Below are 16,722 nucleotides of genomic sequence, written 5' to 3'. Positions count from 1 at the left end.
GTTAGGGACCCGGCATTGCAATACGCTGTGGTGTAGGTCACAGATGCGGCTCGGATCTGGCGTTGCTGCAGCTGGAGTATGTGTAGCCCGGCAGCTACAGCTCCAATGAGACTCCTAGCCTGGGAACTTCCTTATGCCGCACGTATGGCCCTAACAATACAAAGAAAAAATATAAATAAACAAAGCATTCACTGAATGTCGGGAGAAGCCAGTGGTGGTCTTGGTGACAGCAGTTATGTTCTGTGTTGGGGGAAAATATAAAACATGGAGATTTGAGGCGTAAATGGGTGGATTTGAGATGTTTCCTCTGAAGGAGAAGGTGCTAGTTTGAAGAAGAGGTAGGATCAAGGGTGGGCTTGGGTTAATATTAGAGACTTGAACTTGTTTCAGTGTTGATAGGAAGCCATGAACAGAGAGAGAGAGAAACTGAAGATGAAGGAACAGAGGAGACAGACCAGGCGCCTGAGGTGGCAGCGAGGGTGGGGATCCTGAACGTGTGTGGCCAGATTCGAGAGAAGCATGAGCATCTTCCATCAAACCAGGAGGCTGAGTGGCCAGGAAGGGTCCCGGAAGACTGGCGGAGGGATGGCCACCGGTTGAAAATTTCTGGCCTTGGGGCTCCCCTTTTGTCTTTGACGGGGAGGTGATAGCGTCTGCTGAGAATTAAGAGGGAAGTAAAGTTGAAAGTTTGCGAACAGGGGATGAGGTTTCAAAGTGGTTGTGCAAGGAGTCAAATAGATGTAAGCTAGGGAGAACGTGGCAGGCGGTGCGGAGGACCCGGGAATGGGGGATGCCATCGGCTTGCTGCCGTGGCTGTCCCTCGCCGGCAGAAATCGCCCGCCACATAGGTACAGTTCAGAGGGAAAGGGGAGCTGGAGCATCTCTGGTTGGGGATTTTGCTGGGTGGTATGACAAGGGGGGGGTGTGTTAAAGGCAAGTGGGAATCAAATTCTGAGCCATGCCAGCTAAGGCGTGGGAGGGCACTGAAGAAATAAGAGGTTGCCGGATAGGGGGAAAGAGGAGGGGTCAGGGGACAGGTGTAGGCCCAGGGATTGAGTGAATATGCTGCACTGCGAGGCTAGAAGAGGCCAGAATTAGTCATTTCCGAGGTGGGGGAGTTCTGGGTGGTGACTTCGTCTGGGGAGTGGTGATGAAGTGGGTGGCCAAAACAGTGGGACTGAAGGTCATGAGGGATGGGGAAACCAAGTGACCCAGGGACTAGGGTGTGGGCTGGTCACTCTCAAGGATACTGAAGTCATCCATGGTGATGGCAGAGCCTCCCGTCTCCTCCACGGCTTCACCTCTCCCGGCAACGCCTCCCTGTTTGTCAGGCCCCATGGGTTGCTATGGTGGTGGGCGGGAAGACGGGAGGTGGCCGGGCTAAAGCTGGAGGGGACTCTGAGCCACTTCCAGGGTAGAAAGAGATCCTGTGGAGGCTTGAAACAAAACAGATTCCTCTGAGTCTTTCCAGGCTGAAGGCATCCACAGCCCGCCCTCCATATGTGTCAGGACAGAGAAAATCTTGGAAGATTCGTTCTCTTCTCAGTGTTACTCTGGAAGCCCAAGGAACTAGTACATTCTGGTAATAACCAGAGTGGGAGGCCTCCGCTCCCCCTCTCCCCAAACCCCAGAGCCTGCCCCCTGTCTTAGGTTCTTTCGGCCATTCTCGCGAGAAAATCCTGTCTCACTTCCACCTCCACTTGGCCACTAACTCTGCCTCTTTCTATTCCCACAGCACCTGCTCTGATTCATGGTGTTGTCATCTGTCTCCTAACATCACAATTGTTTCCTAAATGATTTCTCTGCTTCCCTCCTGCCACACCCTCCCCACCCCCCAATTTTCCCCGGCTTCTCCCCCTTCCCAAGAGGCCAAGGCTAGAGAGTGGACACTCCTAACAGTGAATTCGCCAGCTCGGCCATTTACTCAGCCATCAGTATAATCTTCCCCAAACGCGGCTTCGTTTACATGACTCCTGTCCTCAAAATGTCTCAGGAGATCTCTGTGTCTACAACACAAAGATCAAAGTCTTTAGCATAGTATTTGACTCCTTTTAAGCTGGTCCCATGTTTTTCGTCACCAATTCCTCCCACCAGGCACTTGGCGCCAGCACCCCTGGGTTGTTTTACATTAGCTGAAATCAGCGATGTTCTGTCCTGACTCTGGGGTTTGGATCCACTCTTCCCTCAGCCTGGGATGCCCCTCTTCCCATGCTCCACCTGCATCCTGTAGGGCTTAGCTGCAATCACACCTTCTTCCTGGTACCTCATCTGACCCTTATCATTCAGAATTAATCAGCCCTGACTCTACCATGAAGCCAGGAGGTTGTGCCAGCATCTCTGTTTAGCATGTATTTTCAGTTGTGTCTACAGTAAGCAGTTTAGAAGTCGGGTATGGAACCCTTATTCTGCAAATACGCAAGGTCATATGAGACACAGGGTACAAGACTGGTCCTGCCTTCGAGGTGCTCGTGTTCCGCTGGGGTGCCCGGTAAGCTGACTGCCAATGGCAAAGCTTCGCGGTGGTGCTAAGATAGGCGAAGGGCTGATTCCACCATGGAGTGCAATTACTGGTTTATGTCTGTCTCCTCAGCTAGAACCTAAGCTCCTGGAGTTCAGAAAGATGTTTTGTTTATCTCCGAGTCCCCACGCCCCGGCCCAGAGCCTGGCAGGTTGTAAAAGCACCCTGTGTGGTTTGTGGGGAGGAACCTCAGGCTTCCAGAAGGCAAGAGCTGTGTCTCCTTCATTCTTCTATTTTTCTCCCTTCCGGTGCCTTGTACCCGGCCTGGCAGAGCTGGCATTTGCTGAAACGAATTAAGAGACAGAGTTGCTCAGAAGTAGCAGGTGCTCTGGGGACCTGTGAGTAACCGTTGACCAGCTTTGTGCTTCAGACCAGACACGTGCTCACGATTCATAGACCCAGACACCAGAGAGTCACTGCCCATTCCAGGGGGCCTCCCTAAGGCTGGCTGACGGACCAAGGGAGCCCAGCCCCCCCCCCCACGGTGACTATGGCCACTCTGTCCTGCACGTGGGGCAGGGGGCAGGAACCCGGGGACCAGGCAGGAGTGCCCCACTGCAGCAGTGAGAGGCAGGCTGAGAGGCACCAGCAGAACGCCTCCCCTCATCCTGCCACTGTGGGTCCACCCCCTCTTGGTTTGGGAGGCTGTGCGTGCAGCACTGTGACGACAGCTGTCGAGTCACCCACCTTATGAAAAAGACAGAGGGGACCTGGTCCCTAAGTGTGCCTTCAAAATGACCCGACAAGCCCTCTGGAGACATATGGGGAGGGAGTGTCTGCTCAGGGGGCAGGTGCAGAGGTTTCCAGAAGACTCTTCCCCCACCCCACCCCCGGCCAAATTTGTGAGTCAGTGGGGGTGGAGCAGTATGCAGAGGGTGAAGAAGTTATGATAAAAGTTGGACAATGTCCTGAATTCCTGGGCTGAGGAAAATCCCCCCAGGGTTCCACAGTTCCTACCAGGAAGTGGGGAATTCCTAGTAGCTTATGGGGGCGAGAGGGTGGCTGCCAAAGGGGTCAGGGCTCAATTAGCAAGGACAACCGCTCCTGAGCCAAGTCCCCGCTGTTCGCTGGAGGTGTGGGGGTGGGGTGGGGCTGCTGGGATCCAAGGTGCCCCTTTAAGTCTGGGATGCAGAGTGCTCCATTCCCACGGGAGGCGCGCTGCCCCACCCCAGCCTTCCCGGTCCCTCCCCAGCCGTCCTGGAGGCTCCACGTGGCCCCTCCCCCACTCCCCGCGCTCCTCCCCGCGCTCCTCCCCGCGCTCCTCCCCGCGCTCCTCCCCGCGCTCCTCCCCGCGCTCCTCCCCGCGCTCCTCCCCGCGCTCCTCCCCGTTTATTCCCCTCAGCCCTCGGCTCATCTCCCCCACCCCCAGGAAAAAGCCAAGGGAGGGCCCGGGTCTGCCTCTCTGTAGAGGGTCTGCAGGGCACCGTGAGAAGAGCTTGGGGTCTGGTCTGTGCCTGCGGCAGCCACAGGCTCCGGCTCTGTCCAGGCAAGTCACTCAACTGCTCCCAGCCCAGGCTTGTGCTTCTGTAAAATGAAAATGTCCTTTTGCAAAGCTGCTTGAAGAGCCATTGTATATAAGGGCTGTTTGCAAATTTGCTGTAAATATAAGAAGAATGTAAACAAGTGTTTAACTGAATCGCTTCGCTGTGCAGCAGAAACTAACACAACATTGTAAATCAGCTCTGTGCCAATAAAATAATTTTGTAAAAAATGGTTTTAAAACATAGTTTAAGAACATAGTTTCATCACTCAGCTATGCCTTTATTCACGCATCCATTCCACACGGTACTTATCTATGCGACTATGTGCCTGGCGCTGTTCGCTGTGCTAAGCAGTGAACACGTCAGGAGCTAACACTTCAGTGAGGAAGATGAACAAGAAACTCACCAACAAATGAATAAATATGTAATATAGAATAGATATCATTTTCTGCTCTGCAGAAAAGTAAAACGGGCTAAGGTGACAGCAGTCAGGATGGTTCCATCTCAGGATGCTCAGGAAAAGCCTCTGGAAGCAGCGACACTCTGGGGGGAGCATTCCAGGCCGAGTGAACAGCAGTGCCAGTGCTCTGGGGCAGGGAGGCTCTTGGCTCGAGGACCAGCATGGAGCCTCTGTGGCTAGAGTGGAGTGACCAGGGCCTGTGCAGGAGGATGAGGTCAGAAGGGAAGGCAGGGCAGGGCCTGAGGGCCTTGTTTGTCATGCTGGGGAGTTTGGTTTTACCCTAAGGGTTCTGAGCAGGGGAGTGAACTGATCCGATTTATGCTTTTAAGAGTACTCTGTGTGGGGAGTTAGTTGACAGCCAAAATGGGGCCAGCAGAGAGGCTAGGAGGCTGTGATCATCAGTCAGCACAACTGCTGCCCCTCCCCTACCTCCATCCCTCCCCCGCTATCATTCCAGCCTGACCCACAGGGCCTCGCTCCTCTCCTCGGCTCACCTCCCGGTTCACCCTTTCCTTGGTCTGGAGGCTGTCCCCACGCGCCACTGTAGCTGCCACCAGTGGCCTACGGTGATTTCAGCCCTCCTCCTGCTGGGACTCTGCACTCCCTGGGCTTCTTGGTCCAGGGGGTCCCGTTCGAGGGGCAAAGTACAAATGCGAGAGTTCCCGTCCTGGCACAGTGGAAACAAATCTGACTAGGAACCATGAGGTTTTGGATTTGATCCCTGGCCTCGCTCAGTGGGTTAAGGATCCAGCATTGCCCTGAGCTGTGGTGTATGTCGTAGACGTGGCTCAGATCTGGTGATGCTGTGGCTCTGGTGTAGGCCAGCGGCAACAGCTCCGATTAGACCCCTAGCCTGGGAACCTCCATGTGCCGCGGGTGCGGCCCTAAAAAGACAAAAAAGACAAAAAAAAAGTACACATGCCCACGTAAGGTCCACTCTCTGGGCATCCTTCTTCCCTCCTCTGGGGGCCCCTCTCTCCTCCCCAAGGTGTCAGTGTTACCCCAAGATCCCTCCCAGTTTCTGCCCCAGGCCCCTTCTCCTCCCACCCTGACTGTACCCTGCTGTGACCCTCCTCCCACTGCTGGCACAGCTGGCACACTCCCTGTGGGTCGGTTCATCACCTGTGTTTACAGTGCTCACACCACACTCTTCTCAGATGCCGTCATGGGGAAGGTGAACCAGACAGACTGAACCCCTGCCCTGAGGGAAGTCACGTTACTGCGGTGGGAGAAAACGTAAAGGACTTTACAATAGAATGTTGGGGCGTGATTAATGGTATGATTAAAAATTAAGGCAGGGTAAGTAGCTAGAGAGAGATGGGGTCAAGGGCTACTCCAGAGAGAAATCTGAATTAAGTGCACGAGCCACGTGGGTGTCTGAGAAGAGAGTGTTTCAGGCAGAGGAAAGAGCAAGTGCAAAGGCCCTGAGGTGAGAAATGAGCTCGTAGGGAAGGCTCAGGTGGCTGGCGCAGGGGGAGCGGTGGTGGACGGGGCCGTCTCATGGATAACTCCAGACTCTTCTCTTAGCCTCAGACTCCAATTCCTGTGTCTTTCTGGACTCTTCCAGCTAGCGGTTCTACAAGTATCACCACAAAGTCAGTGGCTCCAAAACTTAACCCGTTTTCTTCCTCTGGAAACCTGTTCCTCTTCCTGTCCTCTGGTCTAAACCATCCCTCACGTTGGGATGCTGGCAGTAACTGTGACTCCTGCCTTCACCCCACACAGCCAGCCAATCGCAAGTCCCATTAAACCCCCTTTAAAAATATTTATTTTGGAGTTCCCGTTGTGACTCAGCAGTAATGAATCCGACTAGCATCCATAAGGACGCAGGTTGGATCCCTGGGTTAAAGATCCGGCACTGCCGTGAACTGTGGTGTAGGTTGCAGATGCAGATTGGATCCGGCATTGCTGTGGCTGTGGCCGTGGCTGTGGTGTAGACTGGCAGCTACACTAGGGGGCTGACTGAGGCATTCGAGTGCCAGAGACAAGGTTAGGTTTCTGCAGGGGTCTGTGTTGACTTGGGGGCCCAGGTGTGTGCCGTCCCTGAGCTGCAGGGATGAGCTTTCCCTCTTCCCTGAGGCCTGCCCTCTCCCTCCAGTTTCCTGCCCCAGGTCTATAGCCCTCCGCCTTCACTGTGTGCATTGGGTTCTTCAGCTTTTCTCTGAGTATGGCTCATCTTTCTGTTCAGAGAATTATCAGAGGTTAGCTTCTGCAATATCTTCACAACAGAGATGAGAGCCTGATCCAGAAAAAAAGGAGATAGATAAAAGAAGGTTTTTGTTTGTTTTTAGGGCTGCATCTGTAGCATATGGAAGTTCCCAGGCTAGGGGTCTAATGGGAGCTACAGCTGCCAGCCTACAGCACAGCCACAGCAATGCTGGATCCTTAACCCACTGCTCGAGGCCAGGGATCCAACTTGCATCCTCATGGGGACTAATCAGGTTTGTTTCCTCTGAGCCATGACAGGAATTTCCTAGGCTAAAGTCTTAAATTTTGCAGGGCCCCTGGGGAACTCAGCCTTTCCTCTGGCCACTCCCTCTCACACCCTCGCTCCAAACTTTATGATAAATTTCAGTTCCTAGAATGCACCGTCTCTTGCCGCAGGCCTTCCTACTTTCTGCTTCCTCTGGTCCCAGGATCCCTGGTTCCAAGTTGGCGCTCCCCCGTTCCCTTGCCTCCCTAACTCCTACTCACAAGGAATCAGCAGCGTCACCTCCTCTGGCAAGCCCTCTGTGACCTTCCCACATGTTCCCCTAGCACCCTGAGCCCACCTGGCTACGCTGCAAGTGCCCTTTATGTCTGTCCGGTCCTCCTCCAGCCTGGCAGTGCTTATGTTGTCTAGCTTGGTGGTAGAAACCCAGCTCCTGGCACCATGCTTGGCATTCTAGTAGAAGATACTCAACAAATATTTTTTGAATGACTGGATGGGTGAGAGGAGAATGGCCATGGGGTTGAGAGCAGGGGTGCATCCGGAAGGGTGTAGGCATCACAGGGAGCGATAGAGAAGGGGCACAGCAAAGGCAGAAGTGAAAGGATGGCCTTGGGCACGGTCACGTTCTGGAGCGAGGGGCCCCCTGATAGGAGGGGAAGGCAGGAGTGGGCTGAAGGGTGATGAGGTCCAAAGGGGGGCGGGCCAAGGTAAGGCAATCAGACTTTATCCCAGAGGCAATGAGGAGCCTCCAAAGAGTATAAGAGAGCTGTGAGATGGTCAAAGCCACGTTTAAGAGCATCAGTCTGGTGTGGCCTGCAGGGGGCCAGGGGAGAGAGGAGTTTGGAGATCGCTCCCACTCCAGGGAGCCCGTTCCACGCCCTTCTGTCAGTAGGAAGACCCCCATCCAGCCACAGGCTTCTGGCAGCCTTGGGCCGTGGAAGGAAGCTCCAACCCATGCATCCTCTTCCACCATTAGGCTCGCTTGCCCTTCCTGGTGACTCAGCCCAGAGGATCAGCTCAGAGCAGAAAGTCATTGTTGACAGGAAGAAGGGGCTCAGAATTTCCCTTCCTTAGTGGCTTCTTAGGCACCAAAAAAGCAACACAAGACAGCAAAGGGCGGGGAGGGAGGTCCCGAATGGGCTGGGGGCATGCCCACCCACCCGCTCGGGACCCACGGTGCCTCAGGACAGCCAGCCTGACGGCACTGCTTGTTGATGAGTCAGGCAGCCCTGGAAACCCTCTCCCCGCCAGCTGGGGAGATGTGGGGCCCATGAAGGAGGAAGGCTGGCTGCGCTGGAGGGAGCCCACCAGTCAGCACTGGCTCCGAGGAGGACAGTGGAGCAGGTGAGGGCATCAGAGTGGGGATGAAATCTGGAAGTGAGAACTAGAAGAGGGGGCAGAGGGCAAGAGCTTCCAGAAGGATGTATCCTGGAGCTGGGATCAGGTCACGCAACCCATCCCTCTGACGTAGAAGCTGGCAAGAGTTAACCCACTGTGGCAGACACCAAGGCAGGCTGGCTCCAGCCCCCAAAGTCACTGGAGATTAGAATTTGTTCTCTATAGAAGGGCAACGTCCCAGGCGGTGGCCTAGTTCCTCGGCTAGGTCATCCCACAGAATTCTGTGTGAGTCAGAATGTTTACTAAGAGAAGCCCTGGTGCCTATAGCTAACGATGCTGTTTCGTGCACTCGCAATTTGGTTAAGCGGGTAGATCTCCTGGTAAGTGTTCTTACCACAAAAACAAAGCGAAGTAAAACAAACACCAAGGGTCACAAGGAAACTCGGGGAGGTGATGGATCGTCAGCGACCTCGGCGGTGGTGGTGGTTTCAGGGATGTTTGGACCCATCTGTCCAAACTCATCAAATTGTGCTCCTGAAATCTGTACAGTCTTTCGTACATCAATTACACCCCCAATAAAGATGTTAAAAGAGAGAGAAAGAGAGAGCGAGCACTGCAAGTCTGGGTGCAGGTGGAGGTGGGGAAGCGAGGGAACTGGAGCAGAGTCTGGAATCCATACCCATACCTGCATTTTCTCAACCAAAGAGGATGGGAACCCCGAGCCAGAGGGCGGAACTTCCAAATTCTCTTCCAGTTCCAGGCTCCATGTCTGGGAGAGGCTCCAGTGAAACCCACTCTAGCCCCTGTGGCTGGAGTTCCAACCTTCCCTGCACAGGAGGAAGCAGAATCCAGATGCTGCTGCTCATCTGCTTGGTGGCAGGAAGGGAGCAGCTGGCTTTAGCAGGCCTGGGGCCCACAGACCGATGTGAAGAGCACATGTGGGTGCCAGGCCTGGGCTGAAGGCTGGTGGCAGGCGGTAGGAGGAGAGGAGGTGAGAGGGGAGCTGGGCTGAAAGGCAGGGTGCTGAGGAAGAGGGTCCATCCCGGGAGACCGCCCTGCCCACAGCCACCGCAGCACCCAGAGTCGCAGGTCAGAGGAACCCCGATTTTCCTTTCTGTCTTACCCGTCCTCCTCCTTGCTCCCCTTCCCCCAGTTCTCCCAGCACTGCAGACCCCGCAGCTGGTTCGGCTCTGGGCCAAGGGCAGAAACGGGAGCCAGTGTGTCCCTCTGCTTGGAATCCTCTTCTCAAAGGTGCCACAAAGCTGGCTCCTTGTCACAGTCTCTGCTAAAAACATCACACCTTCCAAGAGGCCTTCCCCAACTATACCTCTAGCGGAGGCCACCCTGGCATTTCTAGTTCATTCTAGCAGGGAGGCAGTCCTTAGTTCGTTCTCACAGTAGCCCTGACCACTCCCGGCTACTCTCTGCCCTTGGTTTCCTCGTCTGCTCTGTGCCTCATCTGTGACCTAAGCCCCAGCAGCTCAGGGACCACATCTGTATTGCTCAAGCACGGGAAGACAGTGCCTGGCACAGAAGAGGTGCTCAAATGTTCAGCTTGTTCAAAAATGAATAATAATGGCTAACATTTATGGAGGTTTACTAGCACCAAGTACTTTCTTTATATATTAACTTGGGGTCAGCAGACTGTGAGCCTCAGGGCAAAGCCAGCTGTATTATAAAGCTTTATAAACAAAGCTTTATTAGCCTCCACGCCCACTGGTGTATGTACTGCCTCTGGCTGCCTTTGAGATTAAATGACAGAACTGAACAGTGATGACAGAAACTGCATGGACAGTAAACTAAAAATACTTACCCTCTGGCCCTTTACAGAAAAGGATGGCTGACCTCCGTGCTAAGCCGGTCCCTCCTCCCCGATGCCCTCGAGGCCGGCGCTGTGGTTACCTCTGCCATTCCACAAATAAGGCAACTGAGGCCCAGCACGCTTGCCCCAGGTCACTGGTAAGTACAAATGTACTTGAACCCTGACCGTCTTGCTCAAGGCCCATGCCCTTAGCTAGCTGCCACGTTCTCATGACCCTCTAGGAAGTGACAGGAAGAGAGAGACGGAAAGTCAGGAGGTCAGAGTCATTTCCTAGCCTGTTAAAAAGGAAAGGAAAGTGGAAAATAGAGACAGCTCGGCAGCCGGAGGTCAGCCAAGCCCTCGGACGCTGGGCTGTTGCGTTTAAGGTTTGGCCCAACTCTGAGACCCGGAGCTCTCCCATTCTGTTCCTTGGAGCAAGAGTCTTAGCCCCGAAACATAAATAAAGACCCTCTTCCTTCAATCTGAAGACCGAGGGTAAAAGATTCTCTGTTTAGGACATGAGATCCTGGCGTTCGTCTTAAACTTTCATCCCTCGGCCTCTGCCACTGCTTATCTCTGTAAGAATCAAGGATCCTGTGTGATCTGCGATTTAGCACAGGTAAGGGTGATCCGAGGTTGCACATTCTGCTTTTGGGGGGAAGAGGGGGTTTCTACAAAAGTGCTGGCTTCTAGCGTCTCCACTGTGTGAACAGGTTTGAACCTCCCATTCCTCTGATGCTGAAATTTGGATACAGTTCAACCCACAGGTTAATGAAACCAAGCAGATCCTCTAGACTCAGACTATTAACTGCAGTCTTGGAAAAACCTGTGTACGCGGCCTCCCAGGAGTACCGCGAGCTTTTCCTCACTGATTTAAGACATTTTTAACAAGGGGTGGCTGTCAGCTGGAGACGAGTCCTGCGGGCCTTGCTGGGCCGCAGGTCCGGGTCGAGTGAGCATCCCCTGGCAGGTGCACGCTGGCGGGGAGTCCTGGAAGAGCACCGACCCCCAAAGCTCTGGCCTCTGGAGGTTGCACAAAGACTACCCAGCACCTCCAGGGTCATTACTGCATTTTCTCATGCCAAGGCCCTGAGGGAACGGTTTCTTTCATCCCTGCCAGAGAGGGTACGAAATTTGTTCAGTGCCACACGGCAAAGTGGCCCCGAACAACTGCCCTCCGTTTGGATGAACTCCTTGCTTATGAAGCAACCTCCTGATGACTCACTGGAGAGCCTGGTAGAGGGACAGAGGGGATCTGGGTGGGCACTTACGTATTCTCATTTGGTTCCTCCGTCTAGGTCCCTGCTGCATTTCCAGTACCCCAAACCCGGCCCAGAGCACACCCTTGGTCCGTGTTTGTGGAGAGGTTTGAAATGACACGCCCCTGCTCCAGAGAAGCACCCAGTCTGCTGGAGGAGGTGGAGCAGATACACACAGAAGCCTAGAATAAGCTGGAACGTGGAAAAGGGCCCCTGGACAGAGACACGATGTCATGGGCTTCTGAGAAGGACAAAACCACACAGGTTGGGGAAAGAGGAATTCTTAGGGAAGGTGGCAGCTGAGAGGTTTACTCAGGTGGGGACAGGGGCCTTGTGACAGGTCTCTGGCCTCACCAGTCCTCTCCCCATCAACCCCCTATCACCCGCACTTGGCCATCCCCAACCACACTCCTCTCTGCCCCTCGGCCTTTGCGTCTCCCTCTCCCTGGAATGCCCCTCCGCACCTCCTGCCGTTGCCTCTCCTCTCTCCTCCCCTGCAAACTGCCCCAGCTCCCCCACCCTCTCCAGGAGGATCCCAACCTGGGCTTCCTGCCTGTGCCACTAACTACAGGCTGGGGCACTCACTAGTCGGTCACTTACTTGTCTCGCCCCTCTAATCCTGCTGGACCAGGAGCTCCTTGAGAGCGGACTCTCTCTGATTTTGGGAATTCCAGCAGCTAACCTTGAGCCAGGCCGTAGTAAACATTCAGGAATGATTTACTGGGTGAATGTGTATCCAATTTTTGTGGGGCGGGGCCTGTGGGTGGATAATAGATGATGAGGGTGAAGCAGGAGGCTAGGACCAACCAGAGGAAGGCCCTGCCATCGGAAGCAGGGGCAGGGGTAGGGGGGGCGTGTGGAGCCCCTGGGTCACTGAGGGAGCCACAGCAGCTGGCAGGGCCACTGCAGGGGCATAAGGGCTAGAGCAGAGAAAAGAGAGGCCATGAGGGAGGAAGGTCCAAGGCTGGCTGAAGCATCCTGGTGATGTCTCCGGAGGCTTTGATGAGCCTGCTCAGGCCCCAGGTTCTGCTCACACCTTGGCTCACTGACAAAGCAAATGCAAACCCTGCAGCTCTGGCGTCCTGCCTGACCATGACCTCAACCAAGAGCAGAGGGCCTATGACAAGCATGTGACCCAGCAGCCAGCCACCAGGACAGGCCACAGTGGGAAGGAACAGGGGAGGGGAGGGCGCTTCCGGCAGGGAGGATAACCTGGGTTTTTTAAATCCATTCATTCACTCATTCATTCATTCATCCACACATTCAACAACAAACTTCTATTGAGCACCTAGTATATTTGTCCCATGGGAAACAAAAAGCTGCCTCTGTCCTCAAGAAGCTCATAATTTAGTTGGCAGGAGGGTGAGAAGTGTATGCACAAAGAGAGACACGAATGCAAGAGAGGCAGAGACCGAAGCATCACGGAGCTTCAGAGGAGGGAGAAGGTATTCCTGCTGAGGAAACAGGAAGGCTTCCCAAGCGTGGAAGCCTTCAGAGACATGAGCTCAACAGGAGGACTGGGAGGGAGGGGGAGGAAGGGACAGCAGGCCAGGCAGAAGGAGGCCATGAGCTGCTGGGGACGGGAACCATGGCAGTTTGGTTCTGTCCCTGGTGCCTGGCAGTGCTCAATAAGCACGTGTCTTGTTTGCCCAAGGAGGCAGTGAGCTTCTCCTGGCCCCGCCTCCCTCCCTCCCCACCCGGACCCACCACTGACCACTTGAACGTCTCTCTCAACAGCACTTGGTCTGCGGAACCCCTTTTCTTCTGCCAAACCCACATCGTTGATCTCAAAGGCAAAACCTCTCCTCTCCCAATACCACAAACCTTTCCTTGCATCCTTGATCTCACCCCCACCTGCCCCCAGGACCCCGCTCCTCTGCGGCCTCCACATCTCCATCTGTTCAGTCTCTTTCTCTCTGGGCAACATCTCTTTAGGTGATCAACGGAGTTAAGTCTCTGGCACCCCCCCAAACTCCCTCACTTCCTGATTAGATGCTGCATTTCCAGAGGCCACGAGTCCATGCAGCCCCATATGCACCTCTCCCTGGGCCCCTCAGAACCTAAGGACAGGGCCCTCAACTCAGAAAGCATTCACCGAATGGATGGATCTGAACTTGTCACCCCTCAGCGTCCTCAGTGGTTCCTCAAGGTAAAGTCAAATATTGCCTGCATGACCCTCCCGGCCTCTCTCCCACATCCACCCTTCCTCCCCAGCCCAGTCATTCCGGAATAATTACACTGCCCAGAGCCCACTACACTGTCATTCACCTCTCCTGGCCTCTGTGCATGCAGTTCCCTCTCTCTGGAGTTCCCTTCCCTACTCTGTACTTTTGCTCTCAATGCAGTTCCAAGTTTCTCCTCCTCCTAGAAACCCCCCTGATGCCTCACCAGCTCAACTACTCCGAAGGCCTTCCAGCACTGCCTCTCTGTGCAGGAGCAGGGAGTGCACAAACGCCAGAGCTCCTTGAGAACAGGGAGGGGTCTTTTCAAAGATTTTAGCCCTATGACTAGGGCCTGGCGATTGCTAGGCGCTCAATGTCCATCAAATGAATGACTCCGTTAAAATCTGGAGAAGTGGTGTTCCTGTCATGGCTCAGCGGTACAAACCTGACTAGTAGACATGAGGATGCAGGTTTGATCCCTGGCCTTGCTCAGTGGGTTAAGGATCTGGCATTGCCATGAGCTGTGGTGTAGGTTGCAGATGCGGCTGGGATCCAGCGTTGCTGTGGCTGTGGTCTAGGCCATCGGCTACACCTCTGATTCAACCCCTAGCCTGGGAACTTCCTGAACTTCCTTATGCTGCACCTGAGGCCCTAAAAAGAAAAAAGAAAAAAAAAATCTGGAAAAGTGCTAGCAGTTTCAGAAGCGTGTGTCTAATTTTCCTCTTAAATCCTGGCTCCCACCCGTGAAAAGGGGTAAAACTCCCTGGGGACCCAGAGTGTCCAAGATGACATGCCTCCACAGTTCTAAGACCACCCCCACTCCCAACACTCAGCCCCAAGAAGACTTTTAGTTGGCTTAAAACCTAGGCCTATAGTCCATGATCTAATTTTTTTTCAATTGAAGGAAGAACCAGAACATGATTTCTATTGTTGTGTTCTAAAAATATTTCTTCTTTGGTTTTGCTTTCTTCAAAATAGCTTTGGCATGACAGTCTTCTTGCATAAGTCAAATAGCATTTTAGGAGCTTCAAGGGAAGCAAATAACTGACCTAAGGTGGGGGTAAAGAGAGGGGAGGCGAGACAGTTCCATGTCCACCGAAGCAGACCCTGGGCCTGGGGCAGGGATGCTGGCACCAGAGCCCGGGATCAATCATCTTTAAGCATCAGCAAACACTTACTGCGTGATTACAGCTGGGGCGCTGCATCTAAATGGAAGAGAAGATACCTGTGAATCTGATTTATTTTCTGTGGCCAGCTCCCTCTGACCACATCACCACTGCTCCTTCCATCAATGACTGTAACTAAAATTCATCAAACATCTGCTCGGCAACGAGGGTCTGGTTGTCTCTAGGACTGACTTTTCACCAACTCTCGAAGACACAATAGTATTTCTTCCACTTGACAGATGAGGAATCTGAGGCACAAAAGAGGTTCCTAGGTCGCTCCAGGTTTCACAGCTAAAAGTAGATCTGGATCTGAAATCTGATCTTAAACTGGAAGTCCTTTAATAAGTGATGGCTGCATGAGTCTTCCAAGAGGAAAGAGTATTTCCTAGGAAATTTCTAATTTGATACTAGCCCTAATCATGGCGCAGGTGTGTCACAGTTGTTAGAATCCTCATTTTGCAGCTGAAGAAACTGAGGTGCAGAGGTTCCAGCAAATGGCCAGAGTCCCTGTCTGAGGTGAAGCCAGATCCTGCACCACCGCATCGAGGACTGGACCCCTCCTGGGCCCCTCCTGGTTTCTAGCACAGAGCTCGGCACTGCAGTTTCTTAGAAGGTATTTAATTCCGGGAACAGAATTCTTACCTAACAGCTCCCAGGCATTACCACGGCCCTGCCTGGATTCTGGCCCAGACACCCGCTCCTGGGAAGGAGAGAAGGCCTGCAGCCCTGCACCGGGAGCTGGAATGTGAGGGAGAGGCCAGAGCTGTGCTGGGCTCCACAATCAGGAGGCTGTCTAATGAATGGACCGATTGGTCATTGTGGTTCTGTCGGCCAATTGCGGTGAGAGGAAGGGGAGAGGCTCCCAGCGAACACTGCGTTCCTTCTCCTGCAAGTGGGAGCCAGGAGCACAGGCCCTGTCTCCCTATGGCTCCCCTCCCCCAGCCTCGCACCCTCCTGGCCCCCGGAGCTGGGCTCTCCCCTCAACAGGGTCCAGAGCACTGTTTGTAGTAGGAGGGGGCTTGCCTGAGGTGGAAGCAGCCTTGGCCCTGTCCTGCCCCACCCCACCCCATTGCTGCCTGGCTAGGGCACTGCTGAGGAGGCATTAAGCACAGCTACTCTGCAGTCCTTTTTTTTTTTTTTTTTGCTTTTTAGGGCTGTACCTGAGGCATATGGAAGTTCCCAGGCTAGGAGTCGAATTGGAGCTGCAGCTGCTAGCCTATACCTCAGCCATAGCAACTCAGGATCCAAGCCAAGTCTGTGACCTACCCCACAGCTCAGGGCAACACTGGATCCTTAACCCACTGAATGGGGCCAGGGATCGAACCCACATCCTCATGCATATTTGTTGGGTTCTTACCCACTGAGCCACAGCAGGAACTCCATGGAGTCCTCTTTTAATGGAGCCTGGAGTAGTACTGACTGGAAACAGAGGAAGTGCCCTCTTGGCTTCACTATTCCTGAATGACGAGAGCTCTCCCCCTTATACAGCACCCACTATATCCCAGCCGATGTCCCAGGCATTTTATACATGATAACTCAACTCTAGAGAAGCCCTTTGAGGATGATGTCATTATTCTCCCCATTTTACAGATTAGGAAATTGAGGCCTAAGTAATTTAGCCAGAGTCACAAAGCTAGCAGGCTAGAGAGCTGAGATCTCAACCCAAGCATTATGTCCAGCAGGCATTTCTCTGCTCCAGGTTTCCAGCTCCCCAAAGTGACTTCCAGAAGCCAAGTCACCCCAGCTCCTGGAGCACATTTCCTCATCATCACAGTCACTGCCTCAAGTTGGTCTGTCCCCCCAGCAGGCTGTGAGCAGGAAGGGCAGGTACTTCAACCAACCAGGGTGAGCGCAGGGCCAGAACATAGCAGGCCCTCAAAAGTGCCTGTTGCATTAACAGATGACTACAGATAGCATAGCTTCTCACTTCCTGTTTCCGGGTAATTCTCTCAATTTGTTCTCAGGTCACACCGGGCCAGGGATAGGAAGTGAGCTTGTCTGCCGCTTGGACACCAGCAGACACATGATCCTCTTTGTGATGATTTTCTTTTTCCAATGAGGTTTTGGACAAACTTTCATTCTAGAAGAGTCTTCAGCTGAGGGATT

The sequence above is a fragment of the Phacochoerus africanus genome, chromosome 6 (genome assembly GCF_016906955.1).
Source record: "Phacochoerus africanus isolate WHEZ1 chromosome 6, ROS_Pafr_v1, whole genome shotgun sequence".
Lineage (NCBI taxonomy): Eukaryota > Metazoa > Chordata > Mammalia > Artiodactyla > Suidae > Phacochoerus > Phacochoerus africanus.
The sequence above is the reverse complement of the archived record's forward strand: the minus strand, read 5'-3'. Positions refer to the sequence as shown.